Below are 17,027 nucleotides of genomic sequence, written 5' to 3'. Positions count from 1 at the left end.
GATCTTAAGCGTCTATAAAGGTTTTAGAAGTGATCTAAAGACTTTTAAAAGACCTAAAGTACTTCTGAGCGAAGTGCTTGTGAGTGATTTAAAATGTTTATAAGTAATATAAAAGGGTTAAAAGTGACCTAAAGCGTTATAAAAGACCTAATGTGCTTATGAGCTAAAGTGTCTAAAAGTAACCTAAAGCAAAATAAAAGACCTAAAGTGCTTATGAGTGATCAAAAACGGTTTAAAAGTGACCTAAAGTGTTATGAAAGACCCAAAATGCTTGTGAGCGATCTTAAGCGTCTATAAAGGGTTTAGAAGTGACCTAAAGCGTTATAAAAGACCTAAATTGCTTATGAGGGATCTGAAGCGTTTACAAGTGATATAAAGTGTTTAGAAGCGACCTAAAGTGCTTATGAGCGATCCAAAGTGTTTATAAGTGGTACAAAAGGTTTAGAAGTGACCTAAAGCGTTATTACAGATCTAAAGAGCTTACGGTCTCTCTCCCCCCCCCTCTCTCTCTCCCTCTTTCTCTTTCTTTTTCTCTCTCTCTCTCTCTCTCTTTATCTCTCTCTCTTTCTCTCTGTCTCTCTCTCTCTCTCTCTCTGTCTCTCTCTCTCTCTCTCTCTCTCTCTCTCTCTATCTCTCTCTCTCTCTCTCTCTCTCTCTCTCTCTCTCTCTCTCTCTCTCTCTCTCTCTCTCTCTCTCTCTCTCTCTCTCTCTCTCTCTCTCTCTCTCTCTCTCTCTCTCTCTCTCTCTCTCCCTCTCTCTCTCTCTCTCTCTCTCTCTCTCTCTCTCTCTCACTATCTCTTTTTAAAACTCTTTAGAACACTTTTAAACCCTTTATGTTACTTATAAATTCTTTTAATCACTCATAAGCACTTTAGGTTTTTTATAATGCTTTAGGTCACTTCTATACCCTTTATATCAGTAATAAACGCTTTAGATCGCTCATAAGCACTTCATGTCCTTTATACGCTTGAGCTCACTTCAAAACCCTTCGTATTACTTGTAAGCGCTTTAGATCGCTCATAAGCACCTTAGGTCTTTTATAACGCTTTAGGTCACTTCTAAACTAAATCGCTCATAAGCTTTTAGGTAGCTTTTAGCTGTGGTTATTACCACAGCTAATAACCTCAATAAGTTTTTGGCTTCTATTGTCCAGAGTCTCCCACCACTATCTTACGAATTTCCAGATATTCCTGTTCCTTTTTCACTCCCACATATTTCTCCACTTGATGTTGTAAAAAAAATTGAAAAACTAAAACAATCAAGTATTTACCCTTTAGATATTCCTGTTCCTCTGACTAAAGCTTTCAGTGATTACCTCGCAAAACCCCAATCTACCCAGTTTAATGAAATTACCAAATCTGGACAGTTCCCTCAATATTGGAAACAAGGCTTTATTACCCCAATTAAAAAGAAAAATGGGAAGCCTGGTTTTGATGGCATTCGTCCTATTACCCTCACCTCGATTTTTTCAAAATTGTATGAAAGTTTTCTCGCAGACTGGCTTAAGATGAAAGTCCTCCCCCTCATTGATCTTAGACAGTTTGGTAATCTTAAATCCACGTCAACCTCTCATTACCTGATCCATCTTGTTGATACCATGGGTAAATTACTTGAAAAACCAAACACTTGGCTTAATCTAATTTCTATTGATCTTCAAAAAGCCTTTGATTTGATTAACCACAATTTACTCATACATAAACTTATAAATAAATTCCACATTGAAACTTTCCTTGTTAAGCTCGTTGCCTCTTTTCTTTCTAATAGATCTCAAGCAGTTAAATATCTAAATTGTTTCTCAGATCATCTCCCCATATTTAATGGCGTTCCTCAGGGGACTATTCTAGGCCCTCTCCTTTTTTCACTTATGATTAATAGCGTTTCAACCCTTTATGACAATAGGTGGAAATTTGTTGATGACTTGAAAGTTTTAGAGATGTATCATAAAAACATGTGTAGCAACCAACTGAGTATATTCAAAGATATTGACTTTCAGGCCTCTTCACTTGACCTGGCAGTTAACCCTTGTAAATCCGTAAGAGTTTCAAGTAGGATCTCTTCCATCCCCTCCACTTTTTCTTGCTCCTATTTCTCCTGAAACTACGGTCACATCTCTCAAACTCCTTGGTGTGACAATTTCTTCTAATTTGAAATGGCATGCCCATATAAATTATATCTTACGATAAGCAAACTCCTCGCTTTCCCTCCTTAAACTTTTAAATAAATTCAGTTGCCCCGAATCACATTTACTACAAGTATACATTTCTTTTGTGCGTCCCATATTATAGTACGCTTGTCCTGTGTGGCACCCTGGTCTCTCTAATGAAGCAACACGAAAAATTTAAAATGTCCAAAAGAGACCTCTAAAAATTATTTTTAAAGAGAGCAAGATACCGTATTTGTATTTTTTTAAATATTTCAAACCTAGAGACCCTCGAGAGACGAAGAAATAATTTGTGCCTCCGTTTTGCAAAAAATGCCATAACAAACCCTCGGACGGCAAGTATTTTCCCCAAATGTCACTCCCCATCCAGATTACGGCCGCCTCGAGCTGTTTCTGATCCTATCCCTGTTTTGTCCCCCATTCACTGCGTTACTTCGAGAGATGAAAAAACTTTTGTCCCCTTTATTACAGGAAAATTGAATAAAATGTCCCAATAGTTTCTTTTTTTTACTTTCTTATCTTTATCTTATCTTTAGCTATAACTGACACAATTAATAGTTTCTAATTTATACCTAACCAATTTCTTGTATTGCCAGTGTAGCAAGTGTTTCATAAATTTTTATTTTAATGTCATGTTCGAACTTATTTTTTACTTCATATTTTTATCTTTTACCTGACCTCAGAATTTTGATCTTTTTATTTGACTTGATTTGTGTGTTATTGTCTGTTATTTGACTCAGAATGCGAATTCGGCCTTCAAAGGCTAGTGATAGTTCATTTTTGGAATAAATCTTATCTCCTTCTCCTTATCTCCCAGGTCTTCTATAACACTTTAGGTTACTTTTGAACACTTTAGCTCATAAATACTTTAGGTTTTTTGTAACACTTTAGGTCATTTCTAACCCTTTTATGTCACTTATATACCTTTTAGTTCACTCATAAGTACTTAAGGTTTATAAATAACGCTTTTGGTCACTTCTAAGCCCTTTATATCACGTATAAACGCCTTAGATCGCTCATAAGACCTCTAGGTCTTTTATAGCCTTTTAAGTCACTTCTAAACCCTTTATGTCACTTATGAACGCTTTAGATCACTCATATGCGCTTTGCTTGTTTTATAACGCTTTAGGTCAATTCTAAACACTTTATATCACTTATGAACGCTTTAGATCGCTCATAAGCACTTTATGTCTTTTATAACACCATGTCGCTTCTAAATCCTTTATAAAACTATAAAATGAACTACCAGTCAAGCAGATATGGTTTAGTCCCTAAAAAGAGGGTCTGACTCCTGAGAATCTCCTTTGTTCTAAAGTAATCGTGTTAAAGTATTTTTAATAGTTCTTTAGGTTATAGGAGACAAAATTTGTCAACACTGTAATCAATTTGAAAGTTTAGAAGATCGGCGAATGGCGTTTTCTTCAAAATTTGGTATTATTGAACATAGGGTGATGGCAAGAGCGATGGGCGATGGACTATTACTTCAGGCTGGTGAATCCTCCTCCATTCTTTGCAGCGCCAAGACTGCAGAGCCATGCTTGAAGACTATCATCACTGTACTTTTCAATATTCTAATTTTAGTTCGCAGATTTATCTACCTATTTTTACAAAGATTTTCCCACTGTGAAAATGCACCCAGGGCTTTGGGGATTCTAATTTTAATATTTTTATGGCATACACCATCCTTACTAATAATGCTACCTGGGTATGTGAAGCTGGCCACTTAATCGATTTTCTTCCTACCAAAAATCACCTTTTCACCATCACTTATTCCTAGTCTTAGCGACAGAGTCTTCTTAACATTAATTGTCATAGGCGTAGAGTTTCGATTTCTCCGGGCGGGGGGCAGCCCTTGCACCAAAAAAAGCAACATGAAAGCTGTTTTTGTCTTAGGGAAGATGTGGGCCAGATGGGACGAGTATTTTGACATGCTGTTTTATCTCGTAAGTCTCTTAAATTCACAACAGAGTTTCGGGTTAGAAGTTTAGGAAGTTTTAGGAAGTTTTTCTTTTTATCGGAGATGAGGCAAAGAAAAAATGTTGTTTGTGTCTGAACAAAATCCAAAGTACAACATCGAGACTCCTCGAGCAAGAATAAAAGTAAAACTTTAAAATTTTAACACTGTATTAAAGGCTTCTTTAGCCTTCTTCTAAAAATAGCTAGATGCTTATTAGTAATTTTAGTAGATTAAAATTACTACAGGACTAGAATCTCGCCGTTAATTTGCGAAATATTTCTGTTTAGACAGAACCTGTCCAAAGGTGCCAAAATTTTCCCTCGACTTTTAGCCGTGAATAATTGGTACTCACCAATGCTACGGGTCGGTCGAATAGAAAGAGTTCCTTCATTTCTAAGTTCTAACGCATGCTACATCTATTGGGAAAGTGAAAACGTATTCATCCGAACTTGAGCTCGCTTGATGAACTCGTCTGTGAGTTTGTTGAAGTCTGAACTTTCTAGGACTTCCCTGTACACTGAAAAAACAGCTAAATGATTCAGTCTTTCCTAGGTCATGGTTGACCGAAGATATGTTTTTAGCCTTCGAAGGCCTGAAAACGATCTTTCCGAAGTATAGTTTGAAACTGGCATACACAACACTATCCTAATTAACTTCGCCATCTGGTGAGCAACTTTGGCAAGGGAATCATTTTCTTTTAGGAAACTGACAACAGCTTCAAATTTCTGGATCTCCTTTTTGTTTGCTTTAGCTTGATCAAGGAATATGTCTCGGTGCAGCTGCAACTGGGTGTAGTCCTCAAAATCGTATTTATAGAAGTTTTGCATGTATGAAACGTCAGATATGCCTATGAAGAACTCTTCTACTTTAGAGAGATGTTGAGTTGTTTGGCTTGGTTCAAATTTTGTAGTCAAGCCCATCAGTACGCATTCGATAGCTTCATAGAAAACTTGGCGATAAGTATATTTGCTTCCATTAACGAATCAGTGCTAAAACGAATCAGTAGTCTTTAACAACTTTAAAAAGGGCTAATAAAATAAACTGAATATTTAATGTATAATGATATTAATTCCTGAAAGCTCATCAGTTCAAAATGTTACTATAATTTTAATGTTTAGTTTTAATATTAAATACAAAAGAAAATATTTGTCATAAAATGGGTTTTCAGTAAAATGCCAATGACGCAGTAGGTTTTAGACTTTTACAGTGAGAGAAGGAGGTCATACCCAAACTCTTGTTTGTGGTAATTTTGTTCGTTTAAAGCTTGATTTGCATATTCAACTTAAGTTTCGCTCGCTTCAGGGTCTATTTGTTAATTTACATTAATATCTATTGTATTTTTGTTTATATTAATTGTTTATTATGGTTCTGTTCATTTTAAGTTTAATTTATAATTCAATATGAAAAAATTTTTTTTCGTTTTAAGCTTGATTTCCATATTCAATCTAAGCATTACTTGCTTTAAGATCTATTTATTCGTTTATACTATTACTTTTTGTATGTTTTACTATTATTGTTTATTTAATTTCTGTTCGTTTTGGGTTTAATTTATTCTTTAAAAGCAATTTCTGGTCGATTTGAGTTTAAATTTTAAAAGGTGTTTGTATCTACTGAGCTTAAGTTTAAAATGGCCTTTACTTTTCTTTGAAAAACTTATTTTTCGGAAAGTTTTTTTTATTTAATATTCCAAAATGTCATACCGAGCCTCTTTAATGAACCAGATAACATTAATAATAAAAGTATTAGAGTAAGAAAACCCTTGTAATTTAAATTGCATTTCAGTTCTTTCATTTTCAAAAAAATTACCCTAAAAAAGATAATGATATAAAGTTCTCTTCGTCACCACAATCACAACTGAAACAATTATTTTTATTAATTTTACATAAAATGAATTTAATTTACAGTTAACAGTTACAATTGGTGTCAGTTTATAATTAGGAGTCATTTTTTGACTTGAAGAAGGTCAGTATAATCAGCAAAAAACTGAAGGGTCCAGTTCTTAACAGCTTAGCAGAATAACTCATACTATTTCATATATAGGTTTTTGCGTAAGGTTTCCCGAATTTCATTTAAAATATTAGAAGTAGAAAAGGAAATTACCGAATATAAAACTTACTTGCAAGTCCGAATAATGTGAATGATCACTTAAATTGTAGTTATTTAAGTTATTCAGGGGTTGCCACTAATCAGGCCATCCTCTCTTTAGACATCTGGTGAGATATATCTCTTTGGTTTAAAATCGATAGAAAGGCATCCCACTAAAGCCGTTATTGTCTCAGTTTTAGCGTATAAAGAAGCTTTGGAAATTTAAACCATAGAAATTATTTGGACAGAAAATAACTTTTTTACTACTCTTTTTTTTATTCAGTACATATTCAGCCATACGGGTATTGCATATAAAATGGTGGATTCAATAGCAGCGATTTTCGTAGGGCAAATGGTTTAAGACCCCAAGTGGTTCTGGCGGCAAATAAGAATTTTGTTGAATATTGTTTGGCGACTTTTATTTTACTTTCAACATGATCATTCCAAAGTAATTTTCTATCCAGAATTAAGCCCAAGTATCTTACTCTATCACTTATTGGTTTTCTATGGTTTAAAACCAAAGATAAATCTGTGAAATTTCTCTTTTCTTCGTAAAGATGATAGCTTCGCATTTATTAACATCGAAATTTAATTTATTTTCGTATGCCCGTTTTTCTAATATTGTAAAGGTCTTTTTTGCAGTATGATTTAGGAAATTGGTATCTTTAGAAGATATTGTTATACAAATATCATTAGCATGCGCTTGTATTGTACAGCCTGTCGGTAACTCTGAACGAAGCAAATCGTCAGCATTGATAGACCATAAGAACGGAGAGAGTATTCTTCCTTGTGGGCAAGATTTTTGAAGGATAAGACATATCATCATCTTTGTCACCATAATAAACTGATCAAGAACTTTTAATCAACATAATTAGGGCAGTGGGCAACCTAGATCTAATGACTTTTTTTTTAAATCCCGGGGTGCCAAGCATTGTCGAAGGCACCATTGATATCAAAGAGAAGGCAAAGTGTAAATTTCTTCAACTTATTATGTCTTCCAGTGTTGTGACGAGTTTGTCCAGAGCATCTACTGTTGATTTATCTTTAACAAATCCAAACTGGCTATTAGAAATCCAGTCCTTATTAATACTTAAATCATTCAAAATATATGATAGGATTCTTTTCGAATATTTTGCCAAAAACTGGTATCAAGCTAATGGGTCAATAAGAAGACGGTAAACCGTTATTAATTCTCCCTCGCTTAGGAATTACTATAATTTTAAAATTTTTCAGTCCCTTGGAAAATACTTAATATTCAACCATGCATTATATATTTTATGTAAAGTGGGAGCCAAGACATGAGAATTTTTTTAATAACTATATTGACAATACCATCTAAGCCAGGAGCTCTCAATGGTCTTAGAGAATTAATAGCATCTTATAATGAATCAGTTGTAATTGGTGACAGTTTATCTTGGTTATTATCAAATACATATTCAAATTGACCTCAAATCTAGTGGCGATAAGAAGTTTCCGTTGAGCACGTCTCGGGGGTAAAACATTTGCCGAAGAATACCCCACCAGTTTCCTAGTACGATTCTGCGAACACACTATTATCTTTTGCAATATTGATTGGAGACACTATAGAGGGATGGTTAGAGCATATTTTATTTATTTTACTCCAGGAATCTAAGCTACTTTTATTTGAAAAAAAGTTCTTCCAGTCTTCAGGTTTTGAATTTTTAATTTCATTTGAATACAGTCTTTTTCTCATTTTCATAGACTGATAATTTTCATCAGTTGAGTGAATTTTTAATTTTTTAAATGGTCTTCTATAATTACGCCTTAATTCAGTTAATTTTGGGGTCCACCATCTTGCATACTCGGTGAGAATGGTGTTTTTTTTTCTCAGGTATTGCAATTTTAATTCCGATTTGTATTACATTTTAAGGCTTTCAACACAATTGTCAATCTCTTGTTTATTTTCCAAATACATGGCAAAAATGTCGTCGACATTATTGCCATAATGTGGCAATAATTATTGCGACAACTTAAAAGAAATGTAGCCGTGATCTGAAAGACTGGGGCAAGTTAATATTTTCCAATCATAAAATCACGGGACAACGGAATCGAGGCCTCCTTTTTCTAAAATTTCTGCCCTGATCTTTGTGCTCATTTCCAATATTACACTGCAGCTTTTTCCACAAGTGGTAACCACTTCTAAAGTTTCTCCAGTAGTAACGAGATTTATAAGATCTGAATCACTTTGTCCTATAAACTCTTTGAACTCTGATTTACTTTTAGATATAGAAGTATCATTCACAAGAATTCTTCGCAGGCGTCTTTTCACTTCCCTCGGAGTGTATTTTAGTGCTGCTGAATTTTCATTGAAAACACAAAGAGCATTTTCCAAATATTGTTTTGAAGTAAGTTCAAGAATAATTTTAGGTTCTCGACCTTGTCTGATTGTTTTAACTGAGAATTTGCTGGTATCTCTTCTGATTAGTTTGCTAAAATCTTACACAATTTTTGCGGGGGGGGGGGTCCCTCTTTTTTTTGATATGATCAATACCTTTATTGCTACTAAGCTCAAGAATGATACTGTAGGTTTCAGGAACTTTCACGACGCTAGAGTATGGTTTACGATTTTCAGGGGAGGATGGAGCCACTGTGTCCTAATTTTCCAATTTTTGCTGTAGTTTAATTATATTTTGAAGATTAACATTAAATTTGACATTTAATGTCCAAAAAGGCCATAGGTATTCAAGTGAATTTCTAAGGGATTGTTCAGAGGAGTGATGAACAATTCAAAATGCTTTGATTTAAGCCTTTTATGTTTATTATACACCATAATATTGCAGGGGCTACCTGAAATATTATTATGGTATCTACCTGAAATATTATTAGATGTCCATGTAGGTTACCAAAAACAAAAGTTGCATATGGGAGAAAGGCTCAAGGTATTGAGTTGGAACTTTCAGGTAATGATGAGGGGGATGATCAACTGACTTATGTGCAACATGCGCACACTACTAATAGGGGAGACCTGGGATATCCCATACAACTATTTTTGGAAAACTAAGCCAAGAAATGTCTTTGGTCTAATGTTAATATATTTTTCTTCTTTAAACACATCTGAAAATTATTTTTACCGTTTTTGCTCACTCTCCCAGCCCACCCAACGTAACGGTGAAACCTTCGACAATCCTAGGGGTGAATTTAGACACATTAAAAATGGCTTCCAACTGTTTTGCTCACTTTCCGAGCCCGCCCAACGTAATGGAGAGACTTCGGACAATCCTAGCGGTGAATTTGGAAACATTAAAAATGGCTTCAATTTATTCAAATAAGGACCCAGATGAACGTCCAATTTAATACAAAATTAAAACGAAGTGAGCAGCCTAGCTACTAAATAATGAAAACACACATTTTGAAATTTGAGATTAAGTTTTAAGGAATATAATAGAATTAATAATAATTGGATTAGCAACGCTTCTTCACTACGAAGGCTCCTGCGTCGGCCCTGCGATGTCTTTCTAAGGGCGTGTTTGATATCCGGGTATTACCAAGCTAAGTTGAAACCCATTGTGCCACCACCGAACGTTTTAAGGAATTTTGCAGGACAAAAGATGAAATTTGAATATGTTTATCTTTTGGGAAGGGTAATTAGGGAGACAGGGTTATTTTATTTACTTGTTCAACTATTTTTCTTGCTTTACAATCACGCTTGTCCGTCTTTGTTTTTTTTTTAAAATGCTTGCCCTCTAGTTTTTCAGTTAATATTCTAGGTCTAATTCTCAAATGGTATCCATGACCTCTTTTTCTGTGTTCCATCAACCCTTACGAATGGTCTAGACAACTCTTGATAAACCAATTTTTTTTTTTTAGAAAAATTGCTAAGATCTTGATCTGATAATTCTGAAATGATTCATCACGGCAGTATCAGTAGTAACAAAAGTGGTCACATTAGTAGTAGTAGCAGCAGAAATAGTAATAGTAGCGTGCAAGTATTGCCTTTAGGTTAATTCAATATCCCCACCTGGTCCTGTAGGTGTCAACATAATACTCCAATCCATTCCTCGGATATTGCTGAACTAATCCTTAATATGTTCTATAATTTTCACCTTTATACCCTTACCATTAGTACTAGCAGTAATTGCTGCAGTATTTGCAGTATTTGTAGCAGTAGTAGTAGTAGTAACGGTAGTAGCAGTAACAGTAATAGCTGTATTAGAAGTAGCGATAGTAAATTGCAGGTATTGCCTTTTGGCCAGTTGAATATCCCCTTCATCATGCCCTGAAAGCTTCAACTTATTAAATTAAGCCGCTCTTGTATCATCAAAATATATCTGGTACATTCTTTGAATATTCTGTTTGCAAAGAGTGTTAATTCATTTTCAAACTTAGTTCTCGTAGATTGTTTTTCTTCTTAATAACTTTAGCTTTAGTAGCAATTATAATTGAAGTATTTGCTGTAGTAGTAGTAGCTATCGTAGTAGTAGTAGTTGTAGTAGTAGCCTAGTCGTGGTAGCAGTAGTAATAGTAGTAATAGTGGTATTAGTAGTAGCAATAGGGGAGACCAAGGTTATCCTCGACAGAAGGTTTTTCTGAACAGGTCATTTACGCCCTAATTGCCTTCAATGAAGTTTCATAAGAAATGAGGAAGTAGTCTATTCCAGTGATATATTAAAGAAGTAGATTAAGCAAGTCAATAGCTGTTCCGCTTCTGAATAACGCTATACAAACTTGGCTATTTTGGCAGGTACCGTTTCTGGAAAATTTTAATAAAAGCGATTTTGAAGATAAATCCGATGATTTTTCAATCCTTCTGTAAGTTGTATAGCTGCCACTGGGCTTTTTGCGTTTATAATGTGCTGGAATCTGAAATGAAGAAATGACCATGAATTTCTATTGAAGATTTTTATTTAACACACAATACAAATAAGAATAAATATTTAAATATAGCGCACAAGGAGATACACTTGAAAAATATCAATGCATGGCCAATAGATAGTCAAGAATCGTTGTTAATCCGATTACTTACTTACTTGTGCTTGAATTATTGTCCTGTCGTGGTGCAGTGGTTCAATCTCAGCCTGGTAATACAGGACCCAGACATTGAACCTCGCCTTAACAAGGCACTGCAATGCTGACGGTGGGATCTTAGTATTCAAAAAGTGCCGTTAATTTTATTGAATACTTACGGTTGAATCATAAGTACTTGTTACTAAGAAAAAGATTTGTCTGACAAACCAAACTAGAAGAAGCAAGTGGCCGACGAGAACGTGTGGATCATAAAAGTTATGGATTCAGCTACCGCTGCAACCTGCACTAGAAATGCTTAACAGCCAAGCGAAAGAAAAAACTGTCTCTAGGTCAACAAGAGATTTGAGAGCAGTTAAAATGGTGTCAAAAGACTGAAGAAAGAAATTTTGAGAGGTAGAAAGATATAAAACTTGAGCAGAACAAGAAGCTCACAAAAAAATAGCATCATGTATAAAACAAGGACGTTGTCAGATTAAGTGTAAAAAACAAATGCATTTGTTTTGGGTCAATAAGTTACTATTATTTCAAGTGAACATAATCAAACGAATACTCCTCTATCCAAAAAGTCAGTGTTAACATCAAAAAAGAAACAACGATATTCCAAACTATTTATCCCCATCAATTTTTTTTTTTCTTAAGACAGTGGGTATGCTATTGTGTTAATGTATACTGTATTTTGGAAAAAAATACGTTAAACTTGACTAAACTAAAATTTAAGCTCGATAAAAACTCGAAAACAGCTCGATAGCTTTTTCTAAAAAACAGCAATATAAAATTTTCTGGTGAGATTTAAAGCTTAGTCCAAAAGAACATTTATGAATTGCGAGAAAATAATATGGATAAATAAATAGATAAAAAATAGTATAGGTAAAATATTTTAGGTATGGACGAACTTTCATTATTGTTGCCACACTGAACCCTGAAAAGACAAGCTGAACTCAGTAACCTTGACAATAGTCTCGTTTGTAAGAATCCAAACACAAGTAATATATTGATCTATCACAAAAGTAAGTTATCTGGTGAAGCAGCTAAATTATAATTTTACTGAATTTTTTGCTGATTTAGTGTTTTGGGCTAATTTAGTTACCTTTTCAAGATTCTTATGATTTCTATATCACTTGCAGTGTTACCATATTGGTGTATTTCCCACCAGACTGGTGTATTTTGACGGTAATCTGTGGGGGAATTTTGGCTTATCCCGCCAGGCGTAAATCTTGGCGTATTTTATTTGATCTGGTGTATTTTTGGCATGAACTGCGTTATTGGGAAGAAATTATTTTCTTCCGTTGAATCCAACGAAGCTGTACTCTCTGTATTCCACCCTGCAGTATCAGAATATCCTTTTCTTTCATAATATTTTTATCACTATCCATCAAAAACCAGACCAGACGAGGGAAATTGACACATATCATTTTCCCCTCCGAGACTCAATACTGTCACAATTACACTTAGAATTTCATGATGTATAACAAACTTGTATCGAGTCTAGATAAACAGTGTCATTAGTCATTCAGACACGGCACAGGAACATTATTCAGTTAAAAATATCAAATGGCTTGCTCAGCATGAACTGAAGCTTTATTGCGCAATCAGTTGGAATTTTTTACTTTTTTCTTTTCTCAGACTTTTTCTTATTACTTTTGAAATATGAAGCATAGCAACCCTAAGATACAGTAGGCTAGTGAGGATTTTATTACAGGGATAGAAGACATCCTAACTTTGCGGTGAAAGGTAATAAGACCTGTACAATCATTTATGGCAACTATATAAATAATAAATATGCTCCTATGCCAGAGGTTTCAGGCATCGATATATAAAGGATAAAGATACAGATTAGTGGCTTTAAACAATTATATGCTTCCATGCTGTCCTTCTCCAAATGCCACTGACCTTTGATGATCTTAAAATTTTTAATGGCATCGACGTGAAACCTTCAAAAATCGATCTACAGTTCTTATAAGGAAGAAAGGAAAGTGTTTTGAGCCTCATATTGTTTCTAAATCCTGGTTTTTACAGTTTTAAGGACTTGTAATTTCTATTTCGTAAATGGGGAAAAAGATCTGGTATGGCTTCAAATTCTGCTGAGATCACGGGAATTATTGTATCAAAGCCTTTAGCCGAAGGAAAAGTGTCTAAGAACCATAGCATAAGCTAATGCCTTCAATAATTTTCTGTGTGATTTAGGGCGATAGGCTAGGTTTAGGACTAATGAGGCCATATAGAATACATGCCTATGAAAATTTGTTTCTTTTATTGGCATTACTGGGTAGCATGAGCCGACGGTTGGTGAGAAAAATACACAAAAAATAAATGCTTTACAAAAAATCACTAAAATTTCGTATATAGTCTATAGCCGTAAATTGTATTATTAGGGAGCGGGAGTTGGAACACTACTTAGAAATTGTTTCACAATTTGGATATTGTGTACCACATATTTTGAAAGAGTATTGAATGGGAAAACAGACTGTATATTTCTACTTTTCTTCTAATTTGTTTATGTCCTATGCGTTTACTAGGACACCCTATTAAGTTTTTCGTATAAATTGGAGACAAATTCTGATTTTTTTCGTGTTTAATGTGAGGGCTTTTCTCTTCTCTTTTCGCCAGTGATTGGTATCGCTAAATTTGGCAATTTGTTGGAAGATTTATTATCCGAACTAAGCACTATAATAAAAAAAATCTTACTTTATAGCATTCAGAAGGTTTCTGCCTACTGGATGTTCAGATTCGCATCCAGTATAACTTCAACTTCCCTTATTCCTGAATATAGCCCTAGACTCGGCCCTAATTTTTTTCAAGTAGGTCTTATTTGGTATTGTGAACCAGTTGTCAACCAGAAATTATTAACTCTAAATTTCAACAAAGTTAGCTCGAGTTGTTGCCCACTTAATGAATCCTAGTATTTATCCTCAAAGTGTCAAGTGCGCCAAAAGCTCTTTCACGCTTTATACTGTTCTTCCGCGCATGAAGTAAAGGTTCAATTTTGGGCCCCTTCGGAAGCAGACATGCTAGAACAAAAGAAAGAAATTTTTATATTGCTAGGTTTTTGCTTACTCCCATGGTTTGGTTTGGGTTTTTGACAATTCATTCACAGCCTCCTTCTAATGGTCTGAAACAGCCCTTGGCTATACAAAGGAAATAAGCAAAAAAATATTGAATTTTTATCTTATAATATGCATCAAGCATCGATGAATCAAATGTCCTTGTTATCCGCCTATCTTTTATCTGTTCTTGAATTAGTTTTCGTCGATTATTACTTTACTTATCTCTACGATCCTAAGGCTACACGAAAACAACGAAAGAGAGGGCCCTTGGGATGAAGTATCGAAAATATCAACCAAACAATGAACATGGGGTAAAATTTCAAATCAAAAAATGTTTCTTTTTGTTTTAGTATGTCTCCTTTTGAAGATGTCTCTATTTTAAACCTTTACTGTGTATGGCATAATTCCTAGATCGTTTGGCCCGTTCCCTAGTGAATGATACCCTTTTACGACATTTGACTTGTGCCAACTGGAGTAAGTGATTTTTGAAAGTTGTCGACTCCTCAAGGTAGCTTATCTTGTTTTTAGATTCTTTACAAAAACTGTAGTTTGCAGTTGGGTCAATAAAAGAAAAAATGTGTTTGCCGCTGCGTTATAATATGTGATAACTATAATAGTTTGATAATTTTTTTGGAAGATTTATGATTCGCTAGTTGTTTGCAGAAAAAACATTTAATTGAAATATTATTTTAGCATGTCACAATACTATGTGAAAATGTATGTTAGATTTTGGTATTGAAGTACTTGGTCATAGCTGTGTGGTTCTTTCAATAAATTAAATTAAAAAAAAAAAAAATTTCCACTGAAGTCAAGGAGCATTATCAGATTTTAAAACGAACAGAAATTCGTACGTACATGAGGAGGATAACCCCCTCCTCAATAGCTTGCATTTTACGCTAAAATTTGACCTTTTGTTCCAATTCTTTGAGAATGACTGTTAAGACACAAAGACCATTTAATAAGAATAATACGCTTTCTGAAAAGTTCTGAATAACTTCAGCCTATAGAGTGAGGTATTGAGAAGGGATCAAAACCCCTTTCCTCTTTTTCTTTAAAAGCAGAGAAGAGCGTTTATAGGGTAAGTAAGCAAGGTAAAAGTGATTTTAACGGCGCAAAACTTAGTCTGGCTTATTTTTCAGAGTCTCTCCAAGGAAGAGCATGCAAAGTAGAAGTAGCGTTGGATTTGGGGCAAAATATTGTCTTATTTTTTCAAGGATTTGGGCTTTATTTTTGGCTTATTTGCATTATTTCTTGCTTATTGGGGCAAACGCTCTCTTGCTTCATTTTAGTTGTGTTTTCAAATGCTCTAGCATGTTTTTCAATGGGTCGACGTATGTTTTACCTTCGGGAAACACTGCTCAGTTATCAATCTGAACAGGGTTACCATCATGTACATTTTTTGTTTGATATGTACTCTTTTATACCTCAGAGGTGATGCGCATGCAACGGCAGCCATGCATACGCAAAATCTTTGACTTGCACTCTTTTTGATCAAAAATTACTCTTTTTGGCATTGATTTCTTCATTTTTCGGAGGTTATTAATTGGCAACGCTAAATCGAGTAAGAAAGAAAAACATATTTAAAAGTAGACCAACCATGTCCTAGTCCCAGGACAACCACCAAGACTGATAATCCTATTTGCTGCTAAACGTGTCTTGGAAAGGAATGAGCTTAATTAAAAAACTTAAGCTTCTTTTGGAAAAAGATAGTTCATTGAGTAGAAAAGCTATATTTTCAATCAGTAAGAAGTTTTTTTGTAGCCTAGATGAGGCCTAGGCTAATAGCTTTTTGTAAATTTTCTTTAAGATCTTTAGGATATTAAGAACTGAGTTAACCAAGTTATAAAAAAAGCTACAGGCTATTTTCAGGAGTTGGTATTTGGGTAAATGTTTTTAAATTGACCAGCTTTTAAAGATAGGACCTAGGCTAGCCTATATGTTAATAAATAAACATAGCCTAGGTAAAATTCTACTTTTGACTATCTTGGAAAGGGGTTAGGTTAAGAAAATGAAACTTTCAGGGATGGGTCTACAGGCTAAAGTATGTCCTGGGAAGATATTTTGAAGTATCCACCTCCACTCCATCTCTCTCTAGAGGGTCCAGACCTTTGATGACCTTTAAAAATCTGTGAGTTATAGAAGTGAAACCTTGCAAAATAGATCTTCTGCTTAAATGAAGAACAACAAAATTGTTTTCAGCTTCACAACTTTGCTCAATCCCAATTTATAAGGTTTTAAAGATATGCAAATACATTTCCTAAATTTTGAAAATAAACTATTGATATGTCTTAAAATTCTGCTCAAATAGCTGAAATTGCATTTTCAGAGCTAAAGCTAAAGAAAAAGAAATTGATAACTGAAAACTAAGGTAAAATGTTGTTTTGTCAAGATTTCAATAGGTAGGCCTATAGACTTGTCATGTAGGCAAATTTAAGGACCCTCTAGAGGGAGAAGGAGTGGAGGTAGGTACTTCAAAATACCTTCCCAGGACATATTATAGCCTGTAGACCCATCTCTGAAAGTCTCATTTTCCTAACCTAACCCCTTCCCAAGATAGCCAAAAGTAGCTAAAGTAGAATTTTACCAAACATAGGCTTAGACCACCATTATATTCTGGTAAGTTTCTAGTGGGCCACTTAATTTAGCTAAGTTGAAATGGATAACATCATTTGATGTCTTTTTTTATGCTCTTTCATAATTCAAGGATCACTTGTGCAGCTAATTGCAGCTTGAGCCCTTAAAGAGGCCCAAAAGATTTTTTATATGAATAATGAAAGAGTATATAAAAGCATCA

At 34.5% G+C, this 17,027-nt stretch overlaps 1 protein-coding gene across 2 annotated transcripts in view; it reads left to right on the top strand.

The window, feature by feature from the left end:
• LOC148942039 (uncharacterized) overlaps window positions 1-17,027 on the top strand; it is a 532,991-nt gene that overhangs the window by 502,863 nt on the left and 13,101 nt on the right. Inside the window, exon 1 of one of the 2 annotated variants that reach the window (XR_016143211.1) lies at window positions 15,813-15,975. The exons of the other annotated variant lie outside the window; for it this stretch is intronic. The gene's annotated coding sequence lies outside the window, so the exon portion shown is untranslated. Of the gene's footprint in view, window positions 1-15,812; window positions 15,976-17,027 lie in introns of those variants that run through there. 2 annotated transcript variants of the gene reach the window in all.

This window comes from Artemia sp. Qi Xiang Cuo, chromosome 17 (assembly GCF_049724085.1).
Source record: "Artemia sp. Qi Xiang Cuo chromosome 17, ASM4972408v1, whole genome shotgun sequence".
In the NCBI taxonomy this organism is placed as follows: domain Eukaryota; kingdom Metazoa; phylum Arthropoda; class Branchiopoda; order Anostraca; family Artemiidae; genus Artemia; species Artemia sp. Qi Xiang Cuo.
Note: the sequence above shows the minus strand (reverse complement) of the source record. Positions and strands in the feature narration are given on the sequence as shown.